Here is a 17242-nt window from a genome sequence, read left to right on the forward strand (position 1 = left end):
GCTTATCCTTACAAACTGTTTTCTTTGCATTTGCAAGCATATCCAGATATATGCAAGTATATATTTTTCATAAATATTATTGCACTATCTGTGTATGCAAGACCTGGGTTTGATCCCTGGGTTGGGAAGATCCTCTGGAGAATGGAAATGCTATCCACTCCAGTATTCTGGCCTGGAGAATTCCATGGACTGTATATTTCATGGGGTGGCAAAGAGTCAGACAGGGCTGAGCGAAAAAGAAAAAAAATTCTGTATGCAGATTACATTTTTAACCAAACACATCAAAGGATCTTAACATGTAACTGTATGTAGATTTACCTTTTTCTTTTGAATTGCTTTATAATTTTCCATTGTATGGCTGGGACATAAATTAGCCATAACATTATTGATAGATCTGTAGGTTGTTTAGAATGTTTTGCTGATATGAACAGTGCTAAGTGAACAAATCTTTTTCTTAGAGCACAAGAACTGTATTTGTAAGATGATTTTGTAGAATGGGATTTACTGGACCAAAGGCTATCCCATTTTAAATTTCAGAGTTCTTGATAAAATCCATAGAAGTTGGACTTTCCCAATTGCTCAGCAGGTAGAAAATCTGCTTGCAATGCAGGAGACACACCCTGGAGATGTGGGTTTGATCCCTGGGCGGGGAAGAGCCCCTGGAGAAGGAAATGGCAACCCACTCCAGTATTCTTGCCTGGAAATTCCCATGGATGGAGGAGCCTGGTGGGCTACAATCCATGGGGTCGAAAAGAATTGGATACGACTGAGCAACTTCACTTTCACCTTTTCCTGGTTTCCCTTTTGGACTATTTACATTTTCTTCTTCACTATAGAAACTATCCGTGTGCTAAGGAAATAATCGCTTGTTCCTGTGCTTCAAGCGATGAAGATCCCCCTGCCCTGTTCTCCCACCCCCATTTTGCTGGTTGCCATGCCTTATGTTTGCAGTTGAATTAACTTAATTTTTTTAATGAGTTCTGGATTTTGTTACATAATAAACGGTCGTTTTCCTTGCACTAGGGCTTCCCTTGTGTCTCAGCTGATAAAGAATCTGCCTGCAATGCGAGAGACCTGGGTTTGATCCCTGGGTTGGGAAGATCCCCTAGAGAAGGGAAAGGCTACCCACTCCAGTATTCTGGCCTGGAGAATTCATGAACTATACAGTTATGGGGTCGAAAAAGAGTCATACACCGCTGAGCGACTTTCACTTTCACTTTCACTTTTCCTTGCAGTAATTATAATCTAATATAATTATAATTATATAATATATATTATATAATTATAATATAATCTTTAAAATTTCCATATATTCCTTTTTTAAATTGTTGAAGTATAGTTGATTTGTAGTTATGTTAATTTCTGGTGTACAGCAAAGTGATTCAGCTATACATATAAGTATACTTTTTATTTTTTAAGGTGGCCAAACATTTTATTCAGGCTACTGCAGTAGCAGAGAGACTTCAGTGTAAGCTGAGCTCATCTTTGCTGAAACAAAAGATAGGAGTGAGAGGGTAACAGGCAGGAAGGCTAGGGGGTCTCCAAAATGAGAAAATAGACTGCAAGTGTTAGACATTTTTATCTCTCTTAAGCGGCAGGATGGAGATGGCAACCCACTCCAGTACTCTTGCCTGGAAAACCCCATGGACGGAGGAGCCTGGTAGGCTGCAGTCCATGGGGTCACAAAGAGTCGGACACGACTGAGCAACTTCACTTTCACTTTTCACTTTCCTGCATTGGAGAAGGAAATGGCAGCCCACTCCAGTGTTCTTGCCTGGAGAGTCCCAGGGACAGAGGAGCCTGGTGGACTGCCATCTATGGGGTCGCACAGAGTCGGACACGACTGAAGCAACTTAGCAGCAGCAGCAGCAGCAAGGGGCGGGAGGAAACAAACTACAAGTGTCAGATTTTTTTCCTTCTCTATGCAAATTTAAAAGGAGATATCTTTTAAAATTCTGTGTTGCCATGACTACACCTGGTTCCATCTGAACTTAACTTTTCTCAAACCTTGAGCTAAGCAATGCATTTTTCTTATGGAAATGTTTTTCTTAAGCTATGTTAATGAACTATGTACTTACTCTAGACTCTGTCTTTCTTCACAACAGAGATCTTCATGACCCAGATAATCAGGATGGTGTGATCACTCACCTAGAGCCAGACATCCTGGAATGCAAAGTCAAGTGGGTCTTAGGAAGCATCACTATTAACAAAGCTAGTGGAGGTGATGGAATTCCAGTTGAGCTATTTCAGATCCTAAAAGATGATGCAGTGAAAGTGCTACATTCAATACGCCAGCAAATCTGAAAAACTGAGCAGGGGCCACAGGACTGGTAAAGGTCAGTTTTCATTCAAATCCCAAAGAAAGCCAATGCCAAAGAACGCTCAAACTACCACACAATTGCACTCATCTCGCACGCTAGCAAAGTAATGCTCAAAATTCTCCAAGCCAGCCTTCAACAGTACATGAATTGTGAACTTCCATATTTTCAAGCTGGATTTAGAAAAGGCAGAGGAACCAGAGATCAAATTCCAACATCCATTGGATCATTGAGAAAGCAAGAGAGTTTCAGAAAAACATCTACTTTTGCTTTATTGACTATGCCAAAGCCTTTGACTGTGTGGATCACAATAAACTGTGGAAAATTCTGAAAGAGATGGGAAACCAGAGCACCTGACCTGCCTCTTGAGAAATCTGTATCCAGGTCAGGAAGCAACAGTTAGAACTGGACATGGAACAACAGACTGGTTCCAAATCAGGAAAGGTGTATGTCAAGGCTGTATATTGTCACCCTGCTTATTTAACTTATATGCAGAGTACATAATGAGAAATACTGGACTGGATGAAGCAGAAGCTGGAATCAAGATAACTGGGGGAAATATCAATAGCCTCAGATATGCAGATGACACCATCCTTATGGCAGAAAGCAAAGAAGAACTAAAGAGCCTCTTGATGAAAGTGACAGAGGAGAGTGAAAAAGTTGGCTTAAAGCTCAACATTCAGAAAACTAAGATCATGGCATCTGGTCCCATCACTTCATGGCAAATAGATGGGGAAACAATGAAAACAGTGATAGACTTTATTTTGGGGGACTCCAAAATCACTGCAGATGGTGACTGCACCCATGAAATTAAAAGACGCTTGCTCCGTGGAAGAAAAGTTATGACCAACCAAGACAGCATATTAAAAAGCAGAGATATTACTTTGCTATCAAAGGTCTGTCTAGTCAAAGCTATGGTTGTTCCAGTAGTCATGTATGGATGTGAGAGTTGGACTATAAAGAAAGCTGGGCACCAAAGAATTGATGCTTTTGAACTGTGGTATTGGAGGAGACTCTTACAGTCTAAGGGACTGCAAGGAGATCCAACCAGTCCATCATAAAGGAAATCAGTCCTGAATATTCATTGGAAGGACTGATGCTGAAGCTGAAGCTGCAATTATTTGGCCACCTAATGCAAAGCACTGACTCATTTGAAAAGACCCTAATGCTTGGAAAGATTGGGGTGGGAGGAAAAGGGGACAACAGAGGATGAGATGGTTGGATGGCATCACCAACTCAATGGACATGATTTTGAGTAAACTCCGGGAGCTGGTGTTTGGTCCAGGCCTGGCATGCTACAGTCCATGGGGTCACAAAGAGTCAGACACGACTGAGTGACTGAACTGAACTGAACACTCTTTCTTCAAGTTGGTTCCACCTAAAACTCAGAACCCACTTGACAAACCAGTATGTTTTACACTTGCAAATGTTCTCTTAAGTTATGTTAATGAGACTATGTCTTTGCTTGGAAACCTGCCTTTCTTCAAAATTCATGTCAATCATTTTATGGCCTGAGACAACTTACCTTGTGCTAATGTTATCTCAAAATGTATGTTGTGGATGAGGGGCCTGATACCACTCTGAGTTTTGAGACATTTCCTTTCTCTAATTAACAGCCTGCTGATAGGAATATAACATACTGCTGAAGACTAGCAGGGGGGCACTCTTTCTGCCTCCTCTGATTTCTATGTCAGAACCTTTGTCTATCTCTTTTATACTTTAATATAAACTTTATCACACAAAAGCTCTGAACGATCACTGGCCCCAGATTGAATTCCTCTCCTCTGGAGGCCAAGAATCCCAACCTCTTTCACAGCTCAGCAACAACCTTTCAGGAAGTTTCTATTTATTTATTTACTTGGAGAATAATTGCTTTACAATGTTGTGTTACTTTTGCTGGGGCTTCACTCCAGTACTCTTGCCTGGAAAATCCCATGGACGGAGGAGCCTGGTAGGTGCAGTCCATGGGGTCTGGAAGAGTCGGACACGACTTCACTTTCACTTTCACTTTTCACTTTCCTGCATTGGAGAAGGAAATGGGAACCCACTCCAGTGTTCTTGCCTGGAGAATCCCAGGGACGGCGCAGAGCCTGGTGGGCTGCCGTCTATGGGGTTGCACAGAGTCGGACACGACTGAAGTGACTTAGCAGCAGCAGCAGTGTGAGGAAAGCAGGAGAGACTCCATCTTGAAGCCTGTCATCCATCTTAAAGACAGGATGTAAACTAGGCCTGAACCCTGCCCAAGAGTGAGGAAACTATTGCTAATGAAATCCAGGTCTCCTGGAGACTTCCCTCCCTACAGATGGCAAATGGAGATTGTAGTTGAGGTCAGGCTGCCCCTGTTACACTAACCATGGAGACATCCCCCCTTGATGTATAATCAGTGTCGCCCCCCCTTCACCTGAATTGTTCTCCTAGCACCTTAATTGTTCACCTTAATTGTTCCACTTGTTGTAAAACTCAGTCATATACAACAAAGAGGTTGCTAACATGTAACCGATCACATAGCAGCGAGTATAAAACTGGGTCTCAGAAACATCAGGGTTCCTTGTTGGGAACTGATTCCCCTTGGACTCGCTGGTGTAATAAACTTTACTCCACTGTCTTGAGAGTCCTCCAAGGTGTGTTTTGGACCTCCAGATTCCATGACACTTTCTGCCGTATAGCAATGTGAATCAGGTATAACTAGATATATTATGCGTATATATATGTCCCCTCCCTCTTGAGCCTCTCTCCCTCCTCACCCCATCTAGGGGTTCTAGGTTGTCACAGAGTGCCAAGCTAGTCTCCCTGTGTTATATAGCAGCTTCCCACTAGCTATCTGTTTCATACATGGTAATGCATATAGGTCAACGTTATTTTCTCAATTTATCCCAAGCTCTTCTTCCCCTACTGTGTTCATAAGTCCTCTATGTCTGTATCTCCAGTCCTTCCCTACAAATAGGATTATCAGTACAATTTTTCTAGATTCCATATATACATGTTAATATATAGTATTTTTCTCTTTTGGACTTACTTAGCTCTGTAAAACAGCTTCTAGGTTCATCCACCTCACTACAACTGACTCAAATCCATTCCCTTTTATGGCTGAATCATATTCCATTGTATATACATACCACAGCTTCTTTATCCATTCATCTGTCCATGGACATCAAGGTTGTTTCCATGTCCTGGCTATTGTAAATAGTGCTACAGTGAACAAACACTGGGGTATATGTGTCTTTGAATTGTTGTTTTTCTCAGGGTGTATTCACAGTAGTGAATTTCCATATTGTTCTACATGATAACTGTATTAATTTACATTGCTACCAACCATGCAGGAGGGTTCCCTGTTCTCCACATCCCCTCCAGCATGTATTGTTTGTAGATTTTTTGATGATGGCCATTCTGAGTAGTGTGAGGTGATACCTCATTATAGTTTGATTTGCATTTCTGTAATAATTAGCAAATTATTATAATTATCATATAATTATTATAAATTCTCTGCCTCCTTAGAAACCTGTATGTGGGTCAAGAAGCAACAGTTAGAATCAGACATGCAACAACAAACTGGTTGAAAATTGGGAAAGGAGTACCACAAGGCTATATGTTGTCACCTTGCTTATTTAACTTATGTGCAGAGTACGTCATCTGAAATGCCAGGCTAGATGAATCACAAGCTGGAATTCAGGAGAAATATCAACAACCTCAGATATGCAGATTTGTTGTTGTTCAGTCACTCAATTCAGAGAAGGCAATGGCAACCCACTCCAGTACTCTTGCCTGGAAAATCCTGTGGATGGAGGAGTCTGGTAGGCTGCAGTCCTTGGGGTCGAGAACAGTTGGACATGACTGAGTGACTTCACTTTCACTTTTCACTTTCATGTATTGGAGAAGGCAATGGCAACCCACTCCAGTGTTCTTGCCTGGAGAATCCCAGGGATGGGGGAGCCTGATGGGCTGCCGTCTATGGGGATGCATAGAGTTGGACACGACTGAAGAGACTTAGAGGCAGCAGCTGCAGTCACTCAGGTGTATCCAACTCTTTGAGACTCTTTGCTACTACAGCACTCCAGGCTTCCCTGTCCTTCACCATCTCCCAGAGCTTGCTCAAACTCATGTTCATTGAGTTGGTGATGCCTTCCAACCATCTCATCCTCTGTCATCAGAGTCTTTTCTAATGAGCCTATGCTTTGCCTCAAGTGGCCAAAGTATTGGAGTTTCAGCTTCAGCATCAGTTCTTCCAATGAATATTCAGGACTGATTTCCTTTAGGATTGACTGGTTTAATTTCCTTGCAGTCCAAGGGACTCTCAAGAGTCTCCTCCAATACCACAGTTCAAAAGCATCAATTCTTCAGTGCTCAGCTTTCTTTATGGTCCAACTCTCACATTCATACTTGACTACTGGAAAAACTATAGCTTTGATTAGACGATTCTTTGTCAGAAAAGTAAAGTCTCTGCTTTTTAATATGCTGTCTAGGCTGGTCATAGCTTTTCTTCCAAGGAGCAAGCATCTTTTAATTTCATGGGTGCAGTCACCATCTGCAGTGATTTTGGAGCCCAAGGAAATAAAGTCTATCACTTTTTCCATTGTTTCCCTATCTATTTTCCATGAAGTGATGGGACTGGATGCCATGATGTTAGTTTTTGAATGTTGAGTTTTAAGCCAGCTTTTTCACTCTCCCCTTTCACTTTTATCAAGAGGCTCTTTAGTTCCACTTCGCTGTCTGCCATAAGGGTGAATGTAGAAAATGATACCACTCTAATGGCAGAAAGTGAAAAGAAACTAGAGTCTCTCTCTTTTTTGTTTTTAATCTTTAGATTGCTTTATTATATGCAAATATCATTCCTAGTACACAATCTACAAATCAGTTCCTCAGAGGTATTTAGTGCAATGATAAACACATCACTTTTTACTGTGTTTACTTAAAAAGGAAAAAAAAATTAATCCAAATCACATTGGGAGATCTTTATTAATTTAAATTGACATTGTTAATTTTGTCTGCCAAGTCCTTAGTAAATATACCTTTAGTTGATACAAACTTCCAGGTTCTCAAACAACACAGGATCATCATAAGGACTAGCAGTTATCAAGAGTTTTGTAATGATTAAAATAATGTTCAAATAATTCATAAGCTACTTCACTGAAATACTTAAAAGAATATTCTGGGGAGTGTTTGAAAGATCTGCTTATAAATAGTGACTGATATACTTAGTTAAGTATTTGGTGCTGTCTCTTGATGAGGGTGAAAGAGGAGAGTAAAAAAGCTGGCTTAAAACTCAACATTCAAAAAACAAAGATTGTAGCATCTGGTCCTATCGATTCATGGCAAATAGAAGGGGAAAAAATGAAAACAGTGACAGATTTTATTTTCTTAGACTCTAAAATCACTGAGGATGATGACTGTAGCCATGAAATTATAGACACTTTCTCCTTGGAAGGAAAGCTGTGACAAACCTAGACAGTGTATTAAAAAGCAGAGGCATCACTTTGCTGACAAAAGTCCATGTAGTCATGTACAGATGTGAGAGTTGGACCATAAAGAAGGCTGAGTGCTGGTTAATTGATGCTTTAGAATTGTGGTGCTGAAAGAAGACTCTTGAGAGTCCCTTGGACTGCAAGGAGATCACACCAATCAATCCTAAAGGAAATCAACGCTGAATATTCATTGGAAGGACTGATGCTGAAGCTGAAGATCCAGTGCTTTGCCTCCTGATTGGGAAAGACCCTGATGCTGGGAAAGATTGAAGGTGAAAGGAGAAGGGGGTGGCAGGGGATGAGATGGTTAGATAATATCATTGACTCAATGGGCATGAATTTGAATAAACTCTGGGAGATAGTGAAAGACAGGGAAGCCTGGCAGGCTGCAATCCATGGGATAGGAAAGAATGGGACAGGACTTAGCAACTAAACAAATAATTAGCAATGTTGAACATCTTTTCATGTGCCTATTGGCCATCTGTGTGTCTTTTTTTTTTTTTTTTTGAGAAATGTCTGTTTAGGTCTTCTGTCCATTTTTTTTTTTTTTTTCTTTTTTTTTTTTTTCTTTTTCTTCTTCTCTTTCTTTTTTTCCTGCCCATTTTTTAATTGGGTTGTTTCTTTGTTATTATATGAGCTATTTGTATTTTTTGAAATAAGTCATTTGACAGTCACATCTTTTGCAAATATTTTCTTACATTTTGTAGGTTGTCTTTTCATTTTGTTTATGGTTTCCTTTGCTATGCAGAAGCTTGTAAGTTTAATTAGGTCCCATTTGCTTATTTTTGTTTTTATTTCGATTGCCTTGAGAGACTGACCTAAGAAAACAGCAGTGTGATTTATGTCAGAGAATGTTTTGTCTATGTTCTATGGTGTCATGGTTACATTTAAATTGTTTTATGGTGTCGTGTTACACTTAGATCTTTAAGCTATTTTAAGTTTATTTTTGTGTATGGTTAGAGGGTGTGTTTTAACTCCATTGATTTACATGCAGCTGTCCAGCTTTTCCAGCACCACTTGCTGAAGAGGGAAAAATTTGCATTTAAAAGTGATCCATCTGGAAATTTATTTTAATGTAATGTAAAGTGGTTAAGAGTCAATGACATTGAACTCTTGTTTCAAGCGAATGTTTGCTACCTTTCCATAATATGAAATTTAACTGAAACATGGCTGCTCAATCAAGGACTACATTTTCTAATTCCTTTGACTTATGTGTGTGGCCCCGTGACCAGTAGTCACTACAAAATGTACATGGAAGTGATGTGTGTCACCTGTAGGCCAAGACCTTTAAGAAGCTCTCTGTCCCATCTGCCATCTAGACACAGGCAACAGAAGAGGCCATTTAGATTATGACACCAGAAGTTGGCAGGAACCTGGGTCTCTGAATTACTGGGATCAAGATAGCCACTCACTGGCTAGGAGCATCAACAGTGACTGTTACACGAATGAGAATTACACTCTTATTGTGGTAAGTCACCAAAATGTTGGGATTTCTTTATTAAAGTTGCCAGTGTGGCTTCACTGATGCAGAATCTGTCCCTGAGCACTTGTGTCTGAGCACACTTCATTTTATTCAGCAAGCACTCTGTTCACTGCCAGTGTAGTTTCTGAGCCCCACAGGACCAGAAACTTCTAGAGTTAAATTTCCTCAAAAAAGAAGCACAGAGATCAAATATTATCGTCCACTTTGGAAAAAAATTTTTTGTATAAACTGCCATACAATTTCTTTCTTATTATCTTCCATTCATTATCAAGATTAATAAAGCACACTTAGAGAAATAAGCTCAACAGTTATTGGATACCACATGAATATTATTCAACTTACTTGTTGAATTATAATTTGTTGAATAAGTTAGCTTGTCAACTTGTATTGACAAGCCTAGATCCAAACACTTCCAATCAGTATATTATCATATACTGATAATATATAACAAGAATATAAATTCTCTGTTTTGTTTCCTACACCCTGAAAGGAGAAATCCTTATATTTGTTAACTCTCAAAGGGATTAAATTTTTTACCTTCTGTAATACAAAACTCAATAAGAGGAGGTTGTATGGTTCCAATGCAATTTCCTTGCAGACACTAAAGATGATGTATACTCATTTGCTACATAAAAGAGAGATTAGGACTGGGTAAGGTTTTTATATTTCTGTGCTGTAACGTGTTTTTTCCTAAGGGGAAATATGCTTATGTGGAAAATCTTCAGTCTTCTCAAGCTGATAATATCTACATCAGCAAACCCTTCTTTCTCATATTCCCTGCTCCATTTTGTACCACGGTATTGAGGATTCAAGTCAGTTGTTGAATCACTAAAATTTGCCATTTCTCAGCACAATAGGTGCTTTTTATCAAAGACAGACGTTCAGTGATTGCACCATATTACCCACATACAATTGAAGTTTTTACATCCTGTTGTAACAGTGCATTTGAATTTCAACATGAAACCTAAAGACGGATTATCTCTTAAGATGTAACCTTAGAGCAGTGACTTTGTAAGGTGTTTCAAACAGAAAGGAACCATTTGTTCCTTTCCCTTCAGGATTGAGTAAAATAAAGATTTCTCAGAGACTCTAAGACTTGTATTAATGATGAAATGACTCACTTTATTCCAATTTAATGTTGCTTCTTTTAACATGGTTATATTATATATGCATTGTAAACCTTTGTGCATTTTTGGTTTTTCTCTTCTTGCTTTTTAATAAATCACAATACTAATTTATTACCATGAGAAATATAACAAACAGGGCAGGTTTTCTTTTGTGGATTAACATTCTTCCTATATAATAAAAGTTATGGGGGAATCGGAGAAGGCAATGGCACCCTACTCCAGTACTCTTGCCTGGAAAATCCCATGGATGGAGGAGCCTGGTGGGCTGCAGTCCATGGGGTCGCTAAGAGTCGGACACGACTGAGCGACTTCACTTTCACTTTTCACTTTCATGCGTTGGAGAAGGAAATGGCAACCCACTCCAGTGTTCTTGCCTGGAGAATCCCAGGGACGGCAGAGCCTGGTGGGCTGCCGTCTATGGGGTCACACAGAGTCGGACATGACTGAAGTGACTTAGCAGCATGGGGGAATCACAGTTCTACAATTTAAAAGATTTTAATGCAGTGGTTCTTCATGTTTTGGGATATGAATATCCGATATCACCTCTCCTCAGGCAAAATGTACGTTTGTGTGTATATTCAAGGTTTTTCCTGTTTCCAAGAGCTCCTGGCCCCTGTGGACTTTACATTGGCCTAGTTATTTGGGGAAGGGAGTGCAGTGCAGAGTCTTTGATACCTACTCTGCCAGTACTCCAGATGGGTGAGCTGTGTGATTTCATGCCTATTTTTCTCTTTGAAATTTCACTGTGTGAAATTTGTATGTGCAATATGAATTGGGATAAACCACATTCTGTAAACATTAATATAAGACTAAAAAACTCAGCCCGGGAAATCTGCTCAGTAAATCCCTGATAACGTCGCCTCAGACAAGAAGTTCTGTTTGTGTCATTTGTACCAATATCTAGCCCTTTACCTTATGCAGTGGTGAGAACAGCAGCTCCATAGTAAGGCACCTGTGTTCACCCTCTGCTGGGCAACATCTTAGGTGTGTCACCTTGGGCATTTAAATGGGCATAATTAGAACACCTACCTTTAAGGAGTTTGAGATAGTGCTGCTTTTATAAGAACGCAATCATTATTCAAGAAACAACAAATGCCTATGCCAGTATTTGCAATATTTAGAACAATTACTTTGCCTATGGGAAGCCTTTCTGATCTCTGTGCCAAGTTGGTGAAACAGAATTGTCTAGAAAAAGTTCCTAAACTCCTTCGTGTTGTCTTGACGGAGCTCTCTTCCTCCGGCACAATCCCTCGGAAGCATGGGGGTGAGGTGAGGACAGTTGGATTCCTACATGGAACCAAGCTCTGGTGACTTCCTGTGTGTGCACACTCAGATATGTCTAATTCTTTGCAACCCCATGAACTATATAGCCCACCAGGCTCCTCTATCCATGGCATTTCCCAGGCAAGAATACTGGAATGGGTTGCCATTTCCTTCTCCAGGGGATCTCTCCAACCCAGGGATCAAACCCACATCTATTACATCTCCTGCACTGGCAGCTGGATTCTTCACCACTAGCACCACCTGACTTCCTAGAACATGGACAATCTGCAATACCTTCCAAGCCTGCAGATCGAAATTGTGACACATTCTGCATTCGCTTTTGCAATCTGTAGTTTGAATTAGGTCGTTAGATAGAGTTCTTGCTTTTGACTTTTTTTGGAGAACTTAAGTCTACTAAACAAAATACTTTGTGACAGCATCACAAAAGTTCTTAGAAGGAAGATTTCAGACCTTGAACTTCAGCTTTAGAAATCAGATATCTAGAAAGAAACGACAGTTCGTTTTCCACAAATAAATTTAAATAATTACAAGTTTTAAAACTTTCCATAGTGAAGCTCTAGGAAGTGATAGCATTTGGGCACTAGTTTTGATAATGGGTAATTTAAACAACATGTGGTAACATTTACAAAAATGTGTAAGCAATCAAAATTAATTCATTAAGCATTTGTATTTCTGTCATGTACTTACATAGGTGTTTCCTGATTCTATAGGACCAATGGTTCTTTTCATGCCAGCATACAGCAAACAGATGGAAAACATTAACTACTATTTTCCATACTTGTCAAAAATATTTTGTAATCATTACTCTCTCTATATACATATTATACTAAATTACAATAGAGAAAATATTTATGATAAAGTGGACCACTGGTGTGAAAGAAGAAACAAACTAAACTTTAAAAGGAAAATAGAGTAGTGATTTTAAATTAAAAACCATCAAGAAATAAAATGATAGGGATTGGATTTTGCTTTCTCGTGTCTTTATACAACCTTTCTATGTAATTTTAGCATCTACAGAGCCTGGGCTATATCTGATATTTACAAATCACCTCTGAGAGCTAGTAAAAATTTTTCACCAATGCAAACTTGATAACTAGCCAATAAAGCAGATTCTGAACCAGTTGGTCTGATTCTATCATTGGTACTAAGTTAGCTAAGACCTCCATTTTTAATCTTTGTCACATTTTGAGGACTTTAAAAACATTATAAATTATCATTGCTGTTTTTAACATCAGAACTAAAGAATTTTAGAGCTAGTAAGGAGGTAGGCAGTTATCTGGTCCACACCTTTTATTTTACACCAAACTGATGCATTTGCACAGAATTTAAATAGTTCATTAATGTTTATTGGAAGCTATTATTCCTACTTTGCCTCTCAATTTTTTTTTTTATCCTCTTTTTTGCAACTCTGGTTATTTTTCTTTTGTCTGTTTTTTGACATAACCAATAGCTTTCCAGGTGGCTCAGTAGTAAAGAATCTGCCTGCTGATCCAGGAGATCCCAGAGTTGGATCGCTGAGACGGGAAGGTCCCCTGCAGGAGGAAATGGCAACCCACACAAGTATTCTTGCCTGGAGAATCCCATAGACAGAGGAACCTGATGGACTACAGACCATGAGGTCGCAGAGTCAAGTTGGATGCAACCGACCACAAGCACGCATGCACGTACACACACATACGCACACACACAGGTATACTTCTTGGTTTGCTATTTGTATTTTCTTTTGGCTGTTCAGTAGAAATAGTTGCTGTGAGCCTATAACCTCTTCAACTCTCAGTGACTAGCAGAGAAAGTCCTTATTATCTGGATAAATGTCTTCTTATACCTTTGCAGTAACATCTGCTGATTAATTAATGTAAGGAAATTAGAACTCTCTTAGGTTATAAAAAAACTCTTTTTAAAAAGTACTTTAAAAAGGTACTTTATTAAATGTATATTGTGGATTCTTACAAAACAACTTATCTTTGGAAGATCTTGGGTGTAGCTGGGCCTTGAGAACTTCTCGAACCAAGCCTTGAATGCCATCAAGATTCCCAGTGGCTTGTCCTTTTTTTTTTTTTTTGTCTGCCTTGCATTCCTTCTTTTTGAATACAAATGAATTTTTCTCCAAAAATATACTACCAGATCTGAGTTTGAATCTTAACAGTATTCTAATTCTGGTCCTAAAATTCTAGGTAAAGGACACGGATTGGCTTAGCCTGAATCACGTGCCTGCTTATAGACAGATCGACTTAGGCCAGGAAATGAATTACCGAAGTTACAGCATTTTGTCTCCAGGGAGCACTCTCGGCTCCAATCAGTGGTATCCAGGAAGTGGAATCATTCATCTCCCACCAAAACCATAAATTACTGGAGAAAGAGTAGTTCTGAGAAAAGCGGATTCCAGAGGAACAAGTTGTCTTACGAGTCAGTGTGAGACCAGATTTGAGATTTGCTCTCCACATTTTCCTAAATCACCATTCCAATCTCTCCCTTCCCCATCCGTGTAGGAACAGGTCAAATTTTAAAGCAGCCTAAAAAATTAGTCTTTAGATTTTACCCACACATCTTTATACCAGTACTGGGGTATTTTTAACAGTTTTAATTATGTAGTAAATGATACATATAAAAGTTCATAAGTGACATTGATGTAAATTAGGAAACATAAAAATAAATCCCTGTGAATCCATGACCTAAGTTGAGGAAATAGCATATTACAAACACTGCTAAAGCCCACAGTGTGTACACTCTGTAGCCTTCCTCAAAAAAATGAAATGAAAGTGTGAGTCGCTCAGTCGTGTCCGACGCTTTGCAGCCCCATGGACTGTAGCCCGCAAGTCTCCACTGTCCATGGGATTCTCCAGGAAAGGATAATGGAATGTGGAGTCATTCCTTTCTCCAGGTGATCTTCCCCACCCAGGGATCGAATCCAGGTCTCCTGCACTGCAGGCAGATTCTCCAGCAGGAAAGCCTCCAACACCTTACTTAATGCAGTAGATAAGTATTATTATGGTTCCCCTTGTTGGCAGGAAGACAATGGAAGTAGTAAAGGAGGTAGGCTCTGGATCAGAACACTACGTTTTCCACTTATTACATGCATGAGATTAGGTGAATTACTTCATTTCCCTGTACATCTCTCTAGTCTTCACCTGTAAAATGGGATTAAATTGTTTAATAGAAATATTCATTAACAAGGGACAAGTTAAACAATTGTCTGCTACAGGGCACAGAAAAAGAGATCGGATTTTTGGTTCTCAAATGGAAATGAAAGGACGAGTTCTTCTGTGTTTCTCTGGCAATAGAAGCCAAAAACTCATTACATTTCATTTAGAAAGTAGAAGATATGAAAGAATCTGAATATCTTTCAGTGATGCCCATTTCCTAATATCTATTAATTTTATTTACTATTACCAGGTATACACACCTCTACTTTGAAAATATACTTAGGAAAATGGATGTAAAATCAATAAAATCATCCCTTGGGGGGAGAAATTGCATTTTGTAATTTTATTTAATGTGAATTTATGTGAAACTAAACTGTAGCCATATAGACACTAGTGAAATTAAAAGCATTGTCACGTAGTGACTCTTTGGGCCACCTTTTGGGTCCTTTCAAGGTTCTGTCTATAAATACAGGCAGCAAAAGTACTCAAGCATTTGTGAGGTCTTGATGATGTTTCTGCATCCATAATGTTTCTTTCGACTGGGTTTTCTTTGTGGATCCATGATGTATCCCCGAAGCAGAACTTAGTGTATTTGTTGAAGAACTTTACATACACACACACACACACACACACACACACACAAAGCCTGCTCTATACAGTAATGGTCCCCAGCCTTTTTGGCACCAGGGACCAGTTTTGTGGAAGATAGTTTTTCTGTGGATGGAGGGGTGGATGGTTCCTGGATGATTCAAGTGCACTACATTTATTGTGCACTTTCTTTCTATTTTTATTGCATCAGCTCCACCTGAGATCATCAGGCATTAGATCCTAGAGGTTGGGGACCCCGGCTATAAGAGGCTCCCAGGAGTGCTTTCTCTTGGTCCAAACAAGGTAACTCTCACTAGTGGCGAGAGCTGCAAGGGAGGGTGGGGGCAAATGCCCTAGAGATTCCGGCTCTCCCCCTGCCTCAGCACTCAGTTCACGGTTTCCTCTTGGTAATCTTTTCACAATCGTGAAAGAAGTTTATATCTGACTAGATCTATCTGACTAGAGCTGACAATGCAGTTCTACTGGCACAAATGACATTTGGTCATAGTACAGTTACATGTGTCAAACACACACACAGACGTCTGATAGTAATGGCTAACATATGTTTAACATTTACTTTGTGCTCTTTCTATTTTAGTTAATCTGAAAAACAGCTCACTGGGGCTTCCTTGGTGGATCAGTGGTAAAGAATCTGCCTGCCAATGCAGGAGACACGGGTTCCATCTCTGGTCCTGGAAGATCCCACATGAGGAAGAGCACCGAAACCCATGCACCACAAATATTGAGCCTGTGCTCTAGAACCTGGGAGCTGCGACTACTGCAGCCCACACTCCCCAGGCTCTTATGGAGCCTGTGCTCCGTAGAGAACCTGCAATGAAAAGCCTAAGCACTGCAACTAAAGAGTAGCCCCTGCTTGTTGCAACTAAAGGAAAGCCTGTATGGCAACAAAGACCCAGCACAGCTAAAAATAAAGATAAATTATAAAATACAAAACAGCACTTTGCTGTGCTTGTTACCATTAGCCCCATTTTACAGACGAGGAAATAGGCCTTAGAGGTGAAGTAATGTGTCCCAATCTATCCAGCCACTCAGTAGGGCAGCTGGAAATGATGTTCTCCAGTCACAGCCATAAGACCTCCTAGAGCAGCCAGTATGGTCTCCCAGGCTTTCAGGCTCTTGATTGACCCCAAATAAGGCATAGAATACCTCCTCCTCACCAGTTTCTCAGGAGACCCAGCACGTTGCTAGACCCTTTGACAGAGAGGAATTAATGCCTGTCCTTGATGAGCAATGTCCTAGAGGCTTAGAGAGTTAAAGATTCTTGACAGCTAGACTCAGCCAACTGACAGTTTACTCACCTGGCAGAATCTGGTCTATGGGGGAAAGGAGAGAGCCACAATTAACAAATAAAATGACCTTTCCTTTTCCTGAAAGTTATTTTGGAAAAGGATTCTACTTTTAGAATATGTAAAATCTAGAATCGAAAAGGACCTCTAGAAGAAAAGAACGGATCAATTCTAGTTGCTTTTTAAGTGAGTTCTTGAACGTGAGTCTTTGTTTTAAAATGTTATATACATTTTGAAGTTTTATAACAACCAAAGGTGGCTGGTTTTCAGGTCTTAAACTTCTCAAAAAGGAAAAGGCTTGCCTTGAAAGCATTTCTAGCTTTAAAAAAATGCTTCAGCAAGCCCTGACTTAGGACTCATGAGCAATCTTGCTCTTTCTCAAATGGTTCCTCTCAGAAGTCATTGCAACTTAACTCCCCGCCAAATGGCTGAGCTACTCTCAACCGTGCTGCCTCCCAGAATTCATCTCTAGGCAAATTTGCCTTGTGGCCTCTCCCAGTTGATCTGCTTCTGTGCTCCTGAGCAGGGGGACA

The sequence above is a fragment of the Bos mutus genome, chromosome 13, assembly GCF_027580195.1.
Source record: "Bos mutus isolate GX-2022 chromosome 13, NWIPB_WYAK_1.1, whole genome shotgun sequence".
Classification (NCBI taxonomy): Eukaryota; Metazoa; Chordata; class Mammalia; order Artiodactyla; family Bovidae; genus Bos; species Bos mutus.